The sequence below is a fragment of the Oreochromis niloticus genome, linkage group LG3 (assembly GCF_001858045.2).
Source record: "Oreochromis niloticus isolate F11D_XX linkage group LG3, O_niloticus_UMD_NMBU, whole genome shotgun sequence".
In the NCBI taxonomy this organism is placed as follows: domain Eukaryota; kingdom Metazoa; phylum Chordata; class Actinopteri; order Cichliformes; family Cichlidae; genus Oreochromis; species Oreochromis niloticus.
In genome coordinates this window covers 60,859,351-60,876,661 of record NC_031967.2, presented here as the reverse complement: position 1 = coordinate 60,876,661, position 17,311 = coordinate 60,859,351, and the positions used below count along the sequence as shown (strand labels likewise).

Genomic DNA, 17,311 nt, shown 5'->3' with positions numbered 1-17,311 from the left:
TGTGTCATAACTATGTATTTAATTAATTAATTCCCATTTTAATTAATTATTGACACATTTAATTAATTATTTAATGGTGTATTTAAGTAATTCATTATGGCAGTCCTGGCGTTCCATAGAGGTTAAGCGTCAGGCTTTCAAATGAATTAAAAGTCTGTCTTGGTCTTTGGTTGATTAATAGGCTGGTGTGAAAAATTGCTGCCACACCGCCCCCTCGGCCTGTGCTTCGAGGTTTCTGGTAGTTAGAATGACTCGGGGGTGTTGATTCATTTAAACTAACATAGTCATCCTGCTGCAACCAGGTTTCTGTAAGGCAGAGTAAATCGATTTGTTGATCAATTATTAAGTCATGTACAAGACTTGGAGGAGAGAGACCTAATATTTAATAATCCACATTTCATTGTTTTACTCTTTGGTTCAGATGTGGATACTGTATTGTTCTTTGTGATTTTTAATGTTTAAATTGTTTATTGCTGGTTTTTAGTTTGTTTTTTGTCTGTTTGGGAGCTGACACAGTCTCAATGGACAAGGGTTTTTTGGGGGGGGTAGCAGGAGGAGAAAAGCTTCAGAGAGGCGTGTAAGACTGCAACTCTGCTTCCTGGTCCCAACTCTGGATAGTCATATTTTGGGGGGTTTAATAAATTGGTCCATATTTCTAGAAATGAGAGCTGCTCCATCCAAAGTGGGATGGATGCCGTCTCTCCTAACAAGACCAGGTTTCCTCCAGAAGGTTTGCCAATTATCTATGAAGCCCACATCGTTTCTGGGACACCACTCAGACAGACAGCAATTTAAGGAGAACATGCAGCTAAACATGTCACTCCTGGTCTGATTGGGGAGGGGACCAGAGAAAACTACAGAGTCCGACATTGTTTTGGCAAAGTTACACACCGATTCAATATTGATTTTAGTGACCTCCGATTGGCGTAACCGGGTGTCATTACTGCCGACGTGAATTATAATTTTACTGCATTTACGTTTACCCTTAGCCAGCAGTTTTAAATTTCCCTCAGTGTCGCCTGCTCTGGCCCCTGGAAGACAATTGACTATGGTTGCTGGTGTCTCTAGCTTCACATGTCTGAGAACAGAATCGCCAATTACCAGAATTTGATTCCCGGAGGGTGTGTTGTTGAGTGGGGAAAAGCGGTTAGGCATATGAACAGGTTTGTGGTGTACCTGGGGCTTCTGTTTAAGACTATTTTTCCTCCTCACCGTCACCCAGTCAGCTTCTTTTCCCAGCTACTCAGGACAATCTGCCAGGGGACAGCTAGCGGGGACTATGCTACCTTCAGCTGCATCGGCTACAGGGACCTGGGTAACTACTGGTTTACCAAGGGTGCAAAGCCGAGTCTCCAATTCAGTGATCTTGGCCCTCAGAGCCAAAAGTAGGCAACATTTATTACAAGTGTCATTACTGCTAAAGGAGGCAGCGGAGTAACTAAACCTCCGACACAATGAGCAGGAAAGTGGAGGAGAGACAGGTTGATAGCGAGATGGCTACAAGCTAAGCTAGCGGATTCCTAAGGACACAGTGAGTAAATACCGTGACTATAAATTAGTGAGTGAATACAAGGAGAGTGTGCTTCGGATGAAGCATGTGAGGATTACATTATGAAATAAAAAGTTATCGATAAGTTTTTAATTAAATTCGCTATGCAGATAAGCTTCTCAAAAACATCACTGTGTATTGGAACAGAAAGTGATACTTTACCGCAGAAAGAGCAAACACCAAGTGATAATGCCACCCAAAAGAGAGGACAACATCAGATTATCGCCAGGTTATCTCCTAGTCCTAATTCACAGGATGATTTACCACAAATCGTCTCTACAATTCATAACCATCTTTATAGAAACTGTTGCTCACTGTACTGTACTTTGTGACCCAAATAATCAGTTTAACTTTATATTTTTAAGGATCGGCCAGCAACTTTTGGTGTGTAGTAGTTACGTTTAAAAGCTATCTATTATTTTAGTTACAACTCGGTATTTTTTTAGGTGTTTTGAAAAAAATCTACAGGTTTTTTGGGCAGGTAAAAACAGATGATTTGTTTTCTTGACAGTTTTGAGGCCAGTGAACCCAAGTGACAAATAGAGTGGTTCATTTTAAAGCGTTTTCATTGTGGACGTTTTAGACTTCAGCTAAACTTTTATGTACCTGCTTTGGGAGCCTTCTTTTTGAATAAAGCCACCTGTTGAATAAGACGTATGTGAAGTTCGGTGTAGAAAGTGTTGGGCTTGCTCTGTTTGAATTCCTTTAATGGTTGGAGCTCTGAGTACACCTACACTAAACAATAGAGCAAAAACTGAAATACAGCAAACATACTTACTCAGTTGAAAATGAACTGACCTATGATAAAATGACAGTTATAGCGCTTCTCCATACAATGATTTTGTTAAATAACAATAACAATGAATATTAATAATAATATAATGGATTTATATTATCTTTACTTTAATTGCAGCAACATATTCCCCCCAAAAAGTTCAGCCATTTCTGTACATGGCCATATCACTAAAGGTTAACTTGACTGTACTTTAACCATCTCATGTCACTTACCTAACATTTACTCCTGCCCTTCTTTATCAGTTCTGAATACTTCATTAACTCCTTCGCCTTACATTTTAAAAGATTAGACTTCATTATAATGTCTGTAAACCATGATAAGCATTGTATCAAAAAATAGAAAAAATCAAATACCTCACTATCTATAGTTTAAAAACTTAGCTCTCTATCTCAGCTACCGCTGTGAACTCAGTCAGCTAACTTAATGAAGTGTCTGCATTAGCTTATTAGCTGTTAGCTTATTAAGTATTGGTGCTTTTGAGAATTGGATTTCTGGATTATTAAAGAAATTACTTGGAAAACATAGAAATCTAAAGAAAATTGGCATACTTACTGTGATACAAATAATAGTGGTTTTGCTGATGTTCCTAGGCCTTGAATAACTCTTTGCTCCCGCCCACTCACATTTCAAAAGTAAACAACTGCATTAAAAAATTGGCGGACCTCCGTATGTGACAGGAAATTACCTCACTAGTTGAGTTTTTATTAGAAGAAATACACTTAAGGCATTACATAACTAAATAAAATGGTCAGTTGACTCCTTTTAAAGCTCCATTAAATACAGGCTTTTTACACACCAAAAAAAAAAAAAAAACATAAGTTCATTACAGTAAATGTATCATTTTTTGTCATAAATTGTTTTTAAAATGTTTATGTAATGTTTGAAAATGGAAATAAAAACAAGAGCGACTAAAGCTATTTGTTAAACTTTGTGCATAATGTTAGTGCAAGAACCTGTGAGCAACTGACAAAACACAAGATCTTTCCTCAAAAAGACATAACAGAAACTCTTTTCTGTTCGCGGTTAAATTGACCCCACAAATCGAAACCTTCCAAAGATTATCTATTTTGCATATTAAGTACCTGCTACTTAAAAATATCATTTAATTTCACTTAGTTATTTCAGTTATATCGCGATCAAGTTGATCAAAAACAATGAGTTGTCATAAAAGTCAAATAAAAGAAAATGTTAGATGAATAGAGGCTGTAGTTCAAATGTTTAAGATATTAATATTACTGACCTGAGAGCAGCAGGATGAGCAGTAAACAAGTTTCTTCCATTCTTTGCTTCTGTATAACAGAATTATTATTGTACCATAATTATTATCAAAGATTTTTATCATTTAAGGTTACTTATCTCCAGTTTAGGAAGTTGCCTAATATATAATTTAGTGTGCATATCCATAATAATCATATCCAATACTTTCTGAATATCTAAAAGTCTATTGTGTCTTTAAATAATGGTTTAAATGATCATTTACAAGTTTTTAAGTTTTGTCATAAATAAATTAATGATGCGTAACTTACCTGACAGCTTATCTTATCATCTGCTGACTGAGGCTGACTTTTAACAAGGTCTTTATTTGAACTCTTAATATATTTTACTGTCAAATGAGGAAACCAGAAGGGAGTGAACTTTCTGTAGAAAGTGAAGACTTGTGGTGTTAGTAATGGTATGGTAATAAACATGGTCTAAAAAATGTTAATTAATGTTATTATCGCAGCCATGTAGTTAAACAAATGCTGTAAACACATTTTTATCTAAACTATTACACTATTATTGCATGTTCTGAACTTTGATCAAATGTAAAACCAGTTTATTAATTATCACCTTACCTCCTCTAATTCAGGCCTATCTGTAATTTTTAAAAAGGTAACAAGTGGACTCGCAGGTATGTTCTAAGAAACCTGTGGGCCAACAGGTTTTGTGAGTCTATACAGTCTACAAAAGGTTTGGCAGTTGCACCCAAGTGTTAAAATGTATTTAACATTTTTCTATGATATATTGACCAACAAAGTTTATTATAATGCTCATGTTTCAAAGACTTGTAGTTCTGGAAGTGATGCTGCTCCCAAAACTAAATATAGTGGTATTTTTGGTCATGTGTCCATACCTGTGCTTCTCTAAAAGAAAAAACCATATCTGGAGGTTACACAAAGGTGATTCAACTTCACCAACATGCAAATCATTAAGGAAATCAAGCTGTTAAAGCAAGAAAAAAAACCCACAAATAAGCTCAGACACATTTCTAGGAACCGACAACCTGGGTGTTAGACTCCATTAATCTTTCCTACGTGTTACTGTGCTTCTCATTTGTCTGTATCATTCAGGGCACTGCACAATGTATTAGGAGGGAATTCATTTTCTGTTCCCTGATAAAGAAATACCACGTTTAAAGTAGAGGAACTGATTGCATGCTAATAGATATGATAAATGTATAGTTTAAACTAGAAGAAATCTACTGTTTTAGCATTGTGGGAAAACTGGATACAGTTACATTATCAGGCAAAGGCTAGGCCATAGCCCCTATATTTCTCTTTGTTTAACTACTTATGTCCAGTATTACCTAGGTCGATCAAAGCTCTGACAGCAAAGAACACCTTGTGCATATCTGAAAGCCCAGGTGCATCTGACAGATTAGCATTCAATTCCCTGGGATGTGATAAACACGCAGATGAATGTGCAATAATTTGTTTTTATTTGCTTATCAAACACAACAAGGAGCTAACACAGAGCTCAAGTACATGCGCAATATTTGGAAGTCCTTGTTCTGACAAATACTTTACATTTTAAACATCAGCCAAGTGAACAAGCAGAGTCGCTGTTTTCAGTAACTGAGGCCACTGATCAGTGGTCTTCAGATCAATGGCCTTGATCAATGGTCATGAGAATTTGCATATTAATGATGAAGGAACTGACCTCACAGCCAATTATTCATTCAGTGGTAGTTTCAGTCATTATGCAAATGTACTGTTTATAAGGTTAGGGAAACCTGTAGTCAGCTGAGACTGAAGAAGTAACTTGGATGAGTGACAAAACTTTTCTCCCACTGAAAGCGCTACGTCCAGATGAAAAGAATCAACCTTTTGGGAGTAACCATGCCTTTTTCAGTGATATCTGGGTCATTACAGTAATCCTAGGCACGATCTCACAGCAGCCGCGCAAAGTCAAGGGTTGAAGGTTGTGAGAAAGAGAGTCAGTCAGTGTGATGTAGCTCTACAGAAAGCTGACATTTTACTGAACATTTGGGCTGTTTTAACCGTGTTTTTTCAAATCAAATCAGATCACTTTTATTGTCACATGAAATGTGCAGGTACACTGGTACAGCACATGCGAGTGAAATTCTTGTGTGCAAGCTCCACAAGCAACAGAGGTGTACAAAATGCAATACAATAACAAAAGAACAAGCAAAATATAAGGATGGGTAAATTTTTTATTGGTGTGTTTATGATGTGTTGATTTCTGTGTTATTTACCGAGATTTTGATGTGGCACCCTGCCTGGGATTACTGTAATGACTGTAATGCCTATGACCTGAGGCTGAATGGGCTAAAGTCTGTGGTTCAAAATCACCCTCAGTGCACTTTTTTCTCTGCTGTGCTCAAGATGATCTCAGCTGTTTGACTGTTGGTAGGAGAGAAATATCTGATGTGTTTCATAAATACTAAATGTTAGAGAAGGATTTCAAAATGAGATCACAGTTACTTCCCCACCAGAAATCTCTGCCTGTGAACACAGACCCTAAATTCAATTCAATTCAATTCAATTCAATTTTATTTATATAGCGCCAAATCACAACAAAAGTCGCCTCAAGGCGCTTTATATTGTACAATAGATCGCACAATAATAAATACAGAGAAAACCCCAACAATCATATCATATGACCCCCTATGAGCAAGCACTTTGGCGACAGTGGGAAGGAAAAACTCCCTTTTAACAGGAAGAAACTTCCGGCAGAACCAGGCTCAAGGAGGGGCGGCCATCTGCTGCGACCGGTTGGGGTGAAGAAGGAAAACAGGATGAAAGACATGCTGTGGAAGAGAGACAGAAATTAATAACAGATATGATTCGATGCAGAGAGGTCTATTAACACATAGTGAGTGGCTGGAAAGGAAAAACTCAATGCATCATGGGAATCCCCGGCAGCCTACGTCTATTGCAGCATAACTAAGGGAGGATTCAGGGTCACCTGGTCCAGCCCTAACTATATGCTTTAGAAAAAAGGAAAGTTTTAAGCCTAATCTTGAAAATAGAGATAGTGTCTGTCTCCCGAATCCAAACTGGAAGCTGGTTCCACAGAAGAGGGGCCTGAAAACTGAAGGCTCTCCCTCCCATTCTACTTTTAAATACTCTAGGAACAACAAGTAGGCCTGCAGAGCGAGAGCGAAGTGCTCTAATAGGGTGATATGGTACTACAAGGTCATTAAGATAAGATGGGGCCTGATTATTTAAGACCTTGTATGTGAGGAGCAGGATTTTGAATTCAATTCTGGATTTAACAGGAAGCCAATGAAGGGAAGCCAAAACAGGAGAAATGTGTTCTCTCTTCCTAGTCCCTGTCAGTACTCTTGCTGCAGCATTTTGGATTAGCTGAAGACTAATCTGTCTGATCACAACAGACAAGACAAGATAGGTGACAAGAGGCTAGGGGAAGAACAGGCATGAGACCCTGTGTGTTTGTACATGATTGCACACTTGTGTTCTCAGTACCTTTCCCCATGCAACAGTACATCAAGTCCTTAAGTAATTCGTCTATCAAGTTCCACCTGATCTTTGTAGAATATTAGCTCAACTTTTCCTTAGATTTTCAGAGTTGTTTGGTTCACACGTTATCTTTAAAGTCTGGGTGAATGTGTCGCTGGTTTGCTCCTCCATCTCAACGATTGAGCCTGGTCAGGATGTCATCAGTGTAAAATTCTAAAAGAAATGGTTCTTTGTTTTTTCAAAGCTAAAAATAAAATGAATAAAACTACAATGTTTAATGTTGAGAAAACTAATGTGGAAAATGACTTTAATAGATGCATAGACTGTTTCTACCACTGAAAGCCAGCAAGAAAGAACAGAGCTAGACTTTGATCTACTGTGGATTATCAGTAATACATTTCCTGTAATACATGTAGAGTTACATGTGTGCTCAAAAGACCACTATCTAAACATCAGTGCTTTTAACAACAACCTAACCACATTCAGATGCAATATAAGCAGTTTATTACTAAAATAAAAATCTATGACTTGAAAATCAGTCGTTACAATAAACTAACCTTGTTTTCATAGAGTATGTGATCAGGTTTACATCATGACACCAGCTGCTCTGGATCATCACCATCTTGTATCCTCATCCAATTTCAGTCAGTGGAGACTTGCTTTTCTTGGAGTTTCATCTACCAACAAAAACAAAACAAACAAACAAACCCATTCATGGTCCTAAAAGAATAACCATTACCTGCTGCTATGCTATCTTTTAACTAATTATAACAACCATCTGATTTAGGTTAGGCCACAGAAGAGTCTGAAACTTTAGACTCAGATTCCTCCTGGTCTCTCAGGTGATGCATAAACATGTAATAATAATGATAATGGATTGCATTTATATAGCGCTTTTCTAGGCACCCAAAGCGCCTGTAGGGTCCTGACAGGGTTTTGAACAAAGGTTGTTTTCATGACTGACTTCAGTATTGTTGCTTTTAAGATGGGCAGACCACAACACCAAACTAGTGCCACTATGATAATGACCAGTAAAACCCAGAACCCAGAAGACACGCAAGAATGGAATTTCCTTTAAAGAGGTTCAAAGCATCGTTTGTGTTGTTGTTGTCCTTTTATCCTCCAGTCACCTTTGCATCTGCGTTCACCTTCATAAGACTGCTTTGAATTTCCTCCAAATTATCCCTAATTCGCCCTAGTCAAATTACCTGTGCCTCCTGACTCTGAGGTCAAATAAGTACAACATCCTTCAGCTATTATCGCACACACTCCTTCCTGTACTCTAGGTAATGCTTCAAATGCTGCTCTATTGTCATTAACAATCCTCCAGATTAAATCAAGCTCACTATCAAGTGATTGTAAAGCTTTGGCAGTGTAATTTTACCCTGAGGCTATAAGGTACAGATTTCTGTATTGTAATTCCCTGTTCCAATGTGAGAGCAGAGAATTAGCTCTGTATGAGCAAACACTTGAAAATTATCTGGTAATGCAAAGTATCTTGTGGCCAAATCTACTGGGTCTAATCGCATGCGTGCATGTGTGTTTGTTTAGTTCATTTCCTAAAGCAGGCCAGCAGTTCCTGCAGCACCTCACCTGGTGTTCTCTGCAAATGCATCTGCTCCACTTGTTGCAGGTAGTAGAAGACCTCTTTTTTAGGCCTGTGTAGAACCAGCACAGACCTCTCCTTCTGGTCCAGCTAATGGGGGCAGTAACAGTATTGCTGTTTTCTGTGAGAATGTTGGTTTTGCTAAGAATCCATTATTTATTCTCATTAACATGACAAACTGGAACCTAAAACCTAAAACATCATTTTACTTCCTTCATATGATTTATCAAATTACACATCTTCAAATTGGCAACAGGAGAATAAAACCGACTCTCTGACTTAAAAGTAACTGCTCGGGGTGGGTTTCAAAAATTGATTTTCCAATTCAAATCGATTTTCCATCCATCCATCCATTTTCTTCTGCTTATCCGGGGCCGAGTCGCGGGGGCAACAAGGTGTTTCCAGGCCAGCCGAGAGATATAATCTCTTCAGTGTGTCCTGGGTCTGCCCTGGGGCCTCCTCCCGGTGGGACATGCACGGAAACCTCGTATAGGAGGCGCCCAGGAGGCATCCTTGTCAGATGCCCGAACCACCTCAACTGGCTCCTTTCGATGTGGAGGAGCAGCGGCTCTACTCTGAGCCCCTCCCGGATGGCTGAACTTCTCACCCTATCTCTAAGGGAGAGGCCAGCCACCCTTCAGAGGAATCCCAATTGATCAAATCGATTTTAATTTGAATAATGCGATACCGATTCATTAAATCCTGAATAGATCTTTAAATATAAATGTATTTTGCCAGAAACACCAGAATCTCAGGTTAAAGCTGAAAAAACTATTTCAATAAGCACAAAATAGCTAAAACAGCAAATAAGAGCAGATTCCGCACCCAGCGTGGCTCATACACAGATAAACCGCCGGTGCTGAAAGCCGACATCTGACAGATTCTGATGCTGCAGGTTTTGTCACTCTCTGACCAAAGCTCACTGCACCAGCAGTCTAAAGAAGATCTGAACTATTGTCTAAGGAGCTTGGAAAGAAAAGCGTCTGGACTTCTTTAAGTTGCTTGAAGACGTTTCACCTCTCATCCGAGAAGCTTCTTCAGTTCTAAGGGTCAAATGGTGGAGAGTCCCAGATTTAAACCCAGTGGGAGTTGCCCCCCAAAGAGGGACAAAGGACCCCCTGATGATCCTCTACCTAATCACATGAGCAGAGGTGTGAAAGTCGGCGTGGATCCCAATCAGCCAGGGTTTCGGGTGAGCTCATTGTTAAATCTGTTGTAATCAATCCAGGCAGAGCACAGGTTGGTCAGCCTGGTCTTGCAGTCTCGGCTGATTGCTCGGTCTACCATTAGCTGGTGTTGTGTGCCCCTGGTGTTCTTGCCAATCCCTTTCTGTGCCCCAATGATGTATTCACCCATGTGCCTGTTCATCTTAGCCACAATGATGCCTAACAGGAGTTTCCATGTGGTACTGAGGCAGGATATTGGCCAGTAGTTGGATGGGACCGGACGCTTCGGTGGGATGATGATCAGGACTGTCCGGCCTTCGGTTAGCCATTCTGGGTGTCTCTCAACAACTAGCAGCTGGTTCATTTGTGCTGCCAGACACTCATGGAGTGCAGTCAGCTTTTTCAGCCAGTAGGTATGAACCCTGTCAAGACCTGGAACTGTCCAACTCTTCATACTGGAGACCCTTTCTTGGATCTCTGTCACTGTGATGCTTACTGGACCCCGTTCAGGGAGGTTACTGTGGTCTGTTCTGAGATCTACTAGCCACTGAGCATTGCTATTATGGGTTTTGCCCTTCTCCCATATGCTCTTCCAGTATTACTCCATTTCTAGCCTTTATTGTGCTGTTCTGATATTGTTCCCCTGCCACGGAGAGTACACCTTTGCTGGTTCCATGGAGAACAGCTGGTTGATTCTACTGGTTCAGTCTCTCTGATCTATCTCTTCAAGCGGCTGGTCAAGGCTGTGACTCATTGCTTAGCAGTTTCCACTTAGCTTGCTATACTTCTTAGGCAGCTTCTTTATCACACCTTTCTGAAGCTCCAATGGTTGGGTAATCGCCCTCTGTGCTACCTTGATCTTAGCCCCTAGTCTCCTTCTCCATGGAGGGTACTGCTCCTTGTGGCTGTTCAACTTGTAGGCAAGCATCTCACTGATCACGCCTACCATGGTATAGATTACTTTGTTAGTTTTGGTAGTGGCAGCAGTGGGTATCGTCTAGTAGATCCTCTGAGGGTACTTCAAGTAGTCTTGGTAACCAGCTATGTATACACCCAGCGCGCCCCTGCGGGCGGTTTATCCTTCAAGCTCGGGTCCTCTACCAGAGGCCTGGGAGCTTGAGGGTCCTGTGCAGTATCTTAGCTGTTCCCAGGACTGCGCTCTTCTGGACAGAGATCTCCGATGTTGTTCCCGGGATCTGCTGGAGCCACTCGCTTAGCTTGGGAGTCACCGCATCTAGTGCTCCGATTACCACTAGGACCACCGTTACCTTCACCCTCCACATCCTCTCGAGCTCTTCTCTGAGCCCTTGGTATTTCTCCAGCTTCTCGTGTTCCTTCTTCCTGATATTGCTGTCATTCGGAACCGCTACATCGATCACTACAGCCGTCTTCTTCTGTTTGTCTACCACCACTATGTCTGGTTGGTTAGCCACCACCATTTTGTCCGTCTGTATCTGGAAGTCCCACAGGATCTTAGCTCGGTCATTCTCCATCACCCGTGGGGGCATCTCCCATTTTGACCTCGGGACTTCCAGGTTATACTCGGCACAGATGTTCCTGTACACTATGCCGGCCACTTGGTTATGGCGTTCCATGTATGCCTTGCCTGCTAGCATCTTGCACCCTGCTGTTATGTGCTGGATTGTCTCAGGGGCATCTTTACACAGCCTGCACCTGGGGTCTTGCCTGGTGTGATAGACGCCAGCCTCTATGGATCTTGTACTCAGAACTTGTTCTTGTGCTGCCATGATTAGTGCCTCTGTGCTGTCTTTCAGTCCAGCTTTGTCCAGCCACTGGTAGGATTTCTGGATATCAGCCACCTCCTCTATCTGCCGGTGGTACATACTGTGCAGGGGCCTGTCCTTCCATGATGGTTCCTCGCCTTCCTCCTCTTTCTTGGGTTTCTGCTGCCTGAGGTATTCACTGAGCACGCTGTCAGTTGGGGCCATCTTTGTGATGTATTCGTGGATGTTCGTTGTCTCATCCTGGACTGTGGTGCTGACACTCACCAGTCCCCGGCCCCCTTCCTTCCGCTTAGCGTACAGCCTCGGGATGCTGGACTTGGGGTGAAACCCTCCATGCATGGTAAGGAGCTTTCTTGTCTTGATGTCAGTGGCTTCTATCTCCTCCTTTGGCCAGCCTATTACCCCAGCAGGGTACCTGATCACGGGCAGGGCGTAGGTGTTGATGGCCCGGATCTTGTTCTTACCGTTCAGCTGGCTCCTCAGGACTTGCCTGACCCTCTGCAGGTACTTGGTGGTTGCAGCTTTCCTAGCGGCCTCTTCATGGTTCCCATTCGCTTGCGGGATCCCCAGATACTTGTAACTGTCCTCTATGTCTGCAATGTTGCCTTCTGGTAGTTCAGTCCCCTCAGTTCTGACTACCTTCACTCTCTTTGTTACCATCCGACTACACTTCTCCAGTCCGAATGACATTCCAATGTCATTGCTGTATATCCTGGTAGTGTGTATCAGTGAATCGATGTCTCGTTCACTCTTGGCATACAGCTTGATGTCATCCATGTACAGGAGGTGGCTGACAACCGCTCCGTTCCGTAGTCTGTATCCGTAGCCAGTCTTGTTAATGATCTCACTGAGGGGGTTCAGGCCTATGCAGAACAGCAGTGGGGACAGAGCATCTCCTTGGTAGATCCCACACTTGATGGTGACTTGTGCTATGGGCTTGGAGTTGGCCTCTAGTGTTGTCCGCCACATCCCCATTGAGTTCCTGATGAAGACTCTCAGGGTCCTGTTGATCTTGTACAATTCTAGGCATTCCAGTATCCAGCTGTGGGGCATTGAGTCATAGGCCTTCTTGTAATCAATCCAGGCTGTGCACAGGTTGGTCAGTCTGGTCTTGCAGTCTCGACTGACTGTTCTGTCTACCAGTAGCTGGTGTTTTGCGCCTCTGGTATTCTTGCCAATCCCTTTCTGTGCCCCGCTCACGTATTGACCCATGTGCCTGTTCATCTTAGCCGATATGATGCCTGACAGGAGCTTCCATGTAGTACTGAGGCAGGTTATTGGTCGGTAGTTGGATGGAACCGGTCCCTTCTTGGGGTCCTTGGGGATCAGGACCGTCCGACCTTCGGTTAGCCATTCCGGGTGTCTCTCGTTAACTAGCAGCTGGTTCATTTGTGCTGCCAGACGCTCGTGGAGTGCAGTCAGCTTCTTCAGCCAGTAGGCGTGAACCATGTCGGGCCCTGGTGCTGTCCAACTCTTCATACTGGAGACCCTTTCTTGGATGTCTGCCACTGTGATGGTTACTGGACCCTGTTCAGGGAGGTCGCTATGGTCTGCCCTCAGATCCACTAGCCACTGAGCATTGCCGTTATGGGTTGTGTCCTTCTCCCATATGCTTTTCCAGTATTGCTCCGTCTCCAGCCTTGGTGGTGCTGTTCTGTTATTGTTCCCTTGCCACTGAGAGTACACCTTTGCTGGTTCTGTGGAGAACAGCTGGTTTATTCTCCTGCCTTCTATCTCTCTGGTGTACCTCCTCAAGCGGCTGGCCAAGGCTGTGAGTCTTTGCTTGGCAGTTTCCAAGGCCTCAGGTATGGACAGCTTGCTGTATTTCTTATGCACCTTCTTTGTCGTGCCTTTCTGCAACTCCGTTAGTTGGCTAACCTCCTTCCGTGCTACTTTGATCTTGCCCTCTAGCCTCCTTCTCCATGTAGGGTAATTCAATTCAATTCAATTCAATTTTATTTATATAGCGCCAAATCACAACAAAAGTCGCCTCAAGGCGCTTTATATTGTACAGTAGATAGCACAATAATAAATACAGAGAAAAACCCAACAATCATATGACCCCCTATGAGCAAGCACTTTGGCGACAGTGGGAAGGAAAAACTCCCTTTTAACAGGAAGAAACCTCCGGCAGAACCAGGCTCAGGGAGGGGCGGCCATCTGCTGCGACCGGTTGGGGTGAAAGAAGGAAAACAGGATGAAAGACATGCTGTGGAAGAGAGACAGAGATTAATAACAGATATGATTCGATGCAGAGAGGTCTATTAGCACATAGTGAGTGAGAAAGGTGACTGGAAGGGAAAAACTCAATGCATCATGGGAATCCCCGGCAGCCTACGTCTATTGCAGCATAACTAAGGGAGGATTCAGGGTCACCTGGTCCAGCCCTAACTATATGCTTTAGCAAAAAGGAAAGTTTTAAGCCTAATCTTGAAAGTAGAGATAGTGTCTGTCTCCCGAATCCAAACTGGAAGTTGGTTCCACAGAAGAGGGGCCTGAAAACTGAAGGCTCTGCCTCCCATTCTACTTTTAAATACTCTAGGAACAACAAGTAGGCCTGCAGTGCAAGAGCGAAGTGCTCTAATAGGGTGATATGGTACTACAAGGTCATTAAGATAAGATGGGGCCTGATTATTTAAGACCTTGTATGTGAGGAGCAGGATTTTGAAATCAATTCTGGATTTAACAGGAAGCCAATGAAGGGAACCCCTTGTGGCTCTTCAACTTGTAGCCAAGCATCTCACTGATCACTGCTGCCGTAGTGTAGATCAGCTTGTTAGTGTCGGTGTATATATATATATATATATATATATATATATATATATATATATATATATATATATATACATATTAGGGGTGCAACGATACTCGTATCGATATTGTATCGATGCTGTGTTGAGAGCTCAGTGGATCTGCGTTCGTCTACTCAGCCTAAACTGCACTGTCGAGCGCAGATCCACTGAGCGCAGTGCAAGCTAGCAGACAGAAGCTAAGCTAGTTGCAACATGGCAAATTGAACCTCCCCCGCCCGCATTCAGATCTGGCCTTTGGAACTATTTTGGTCTTCATGTGAAGTATGAAGGTAACCGTGAAGGTAAGCGCCTCAAGGACAAAAGTAAAACAGTATGGCAGATGTGCCACGCAATGCTCAATTACATGGGTGGGAACTACTGCGTTAGCGTAGTTTGCTCATTAACGTGTTGACTCTGTCCAGCCCCACGCACGGGTCGATCCGCGGTAGCTCGTTAACGGAGATTTGCCGTGTTGTGGCGTTAACGTCATTTCAGATTAACGCTGACAGCACTAGTGGGAACACAATGAATATTACTGCACATTTACACCGACATTATCCTAGTGCAAAGACAAGTGGAAGAGGACAAAAACAACAAGTACGCATGCTACAAACTTTACCCGAGTCATTTAGACAGCCGTTAGCACATGATTCTCCTTATGGGGACCTGATATGTTTAATATGCTGCTGAGAATATACCCCAGAAGAAGCGTATAGTATAGCTTTTATTTTGGAAAGAGCCATTTCTCTGTAATAAACTCTCTTTTCCAAAGATGAGTGATTTCTCGATCAGATAGATTTATTTTTTTATTACTTTGTTGTTTCAGCAACATTAAATTTAAAAACTGTACTTTTGAGTTAAAATATATATTTATAATTTTAATAAATGACAAATTAAAAAAGCATGAACATTTTTTCTATCGAAAAAATATCGAACCGTGACACCAAACTATCGAACCGAACCGTGAATTTTGTGTATCGTTGCACCCCTAATATATGTATATATATATATATATATATATATAGCCGCTTGAGGAGGTACACCAGAGAGATAGAAGGCAGGAGAATAAACCAGTTCTTCACGGAACCAGCAAAGGTGTACTCTCAGTGTCAGGGGAACAATATGAGAACAGCACCACCAAGGCTGGAGGCAGAACGATACTGGAAGAGCATATGGGAGAAGGACGCAACCCATAACAGCAATGCTCAGTGGCTAGTTGATCTGAAGGCAGACCATAGCAACCTCCCTGAACAGGGTCCAGTAACCATCACAGTGGCAGATATCCAAGAAAGGGTCTTCAGTAAGAAGAGTTGGACAGCACCAGGCCCTGACACTCCACGAGCGCCTGGCAGCACAAATAAACCAACTGCTAGTTGACGAGAAACACCCAGAATGGCTAAACGAAGGCCGGACAGTCCTGATCCTCAAGGACCCCCAGAAGGGACCGGTCCCCTCCAACTACCGACCAATAACCTGCCTCAGTACTACATGGAAGCTCCTGTCAGGCACCATAGCGGCTAAGATGAACAGGCACATGGGGCACAGAAAGGGATGGGTAAGAATACCAGAGGCGCAAAACACCAGCTACTGGCAGTCCAAACAGTCAGCCGAGACTGCAGGACGAGGCTGACCAACCTGTGCACTGCCTGGAAAGATGACAAGAAGGCCTATGACTCAATGCACCACACCTGGATCCTGGAATGCCTAGAACTACATAAGATCAACAGGACCCTGAGAGTCTTCATCAGGAACTCAATAGGGATGTGGCGGACAACACTGGAGGCCAACCTCAAGCCCAACCTCAAGCACAAGTCACTATCAAGTGCGGGATCTACCAAGGAGATGCTCTGTCCCCACTGCTGTTCTGCATAGGCCTTAACCCCCTCAGTGAGATAATTGACAAGACTGGCTACGGATACCGACTACAAAATGGAACAGTTGTCAGCCACCTCCTGTACATGGATGACATCAAGCTGTATGCCAATAGTGAACGAGACATTGATTCACTGATACACACTACCAGGATATACAGCAATGACATCAGGATGTCATTCAGGCTGGAGAAGTGTAGTCGGATGATAACAAAGAGAGTGAAGGTAGTCAGAACTGAGGGGATCAAACTACCAGAGGGCAACATTGCAGACACAGAGGACAGCTACAAGTACCTGGGGATCCCGCAGGCAAATGGGAACCATGAAGAGGCCGCTAGGAAAGCTGCAACCACCAAGTACCTGCAGAGGGTCAGGCAAGTCCTGAGGAGTCAGCTGAACGGTAAGAACAAGATCCAGGCTATCAACACCTACGCCCTACCTGTGATCAGGTACCCTGCTGGGGTAATAGGCTGGCCAAAGGAGGAGATAGAAGCCACTGACATGAAGGCAAGAAAGCTCCTTACCATGCATGGAGGGTTTCACCCTAAGTAGGCATCCTGAGGCTGTACGCTAAGCGGAAGGAAGGGGGCCGGGGACTGGTGAGTGTCAGCACCACAGTCCAGGATGAGACAACGAACATCCACGAATACATCACAAAGATGGCCCCAACTGACAGTGTACTCACTGAATACCTCAGGCAGCAGAAACCCAAGAAAGAGGAGGAAGGCGAGGAACCATCATGGAAGGCCCCTGCACGGTATGTACCACCGGCAGAAAGTGGAGGTGGCTGATACCCAGAAATCCTACCAGTGGCTGGACAAAGCTGGACTGAAAGACAGCACGGAGGCACTAATCATGGCAGCACAAGAACAAGCTCTGAGTACAAGATCCATAGAGGCTGGGGTCTATCACACCAGGCAAGACCCCAGGTGCAGGCTGTGTAAAGATGCCCCTGAGACAATCCAGCACATAACAGCAGGGTGCAAGATGCTAGCAGGCAAGGCATACATGGAACGCCATAACCAAGTGGCCGGCATAGTGTACAGAAACATCTGTGCCGAGTATAACCTGGAAGTCCCGAGG

The 17,311-nt window shown here is 43.1% G+C and overlaps 1 protein-coding gene across 6 annotated transcripts in view; it reads right to left on the bottom strand.

Moving 5' to 3' along the window:
* The window catches only part of LOC100703578 (nuclear factor 7, ovary), a 972,198-nt gene that overhangs the window by 879,112 nt on the left and 75,775 nt on the right, over window positions 1-17,311 (bottom strand). The window contains exons 3-4 of one of the 6 annotated variants that reach the window (XR_003219210.1): window positions 7,606-7,725; window positions 6,343-6,375 (exon numbers count right to left, since the gene is read on the bottom strand). The exons of the other annotated variants lie outside the window; for them this stretch is intronic. The gene's annotated coding sequence lies outside the window, so the exon portion shown is untranslated. Of the gene's footprint in view, window positions 1-6,342; window positions 6,376-7,605; window positions 7,726-17,311 lie in introns of those variants that run through there. 6 annotated transcript variants of the gene reach the window in all.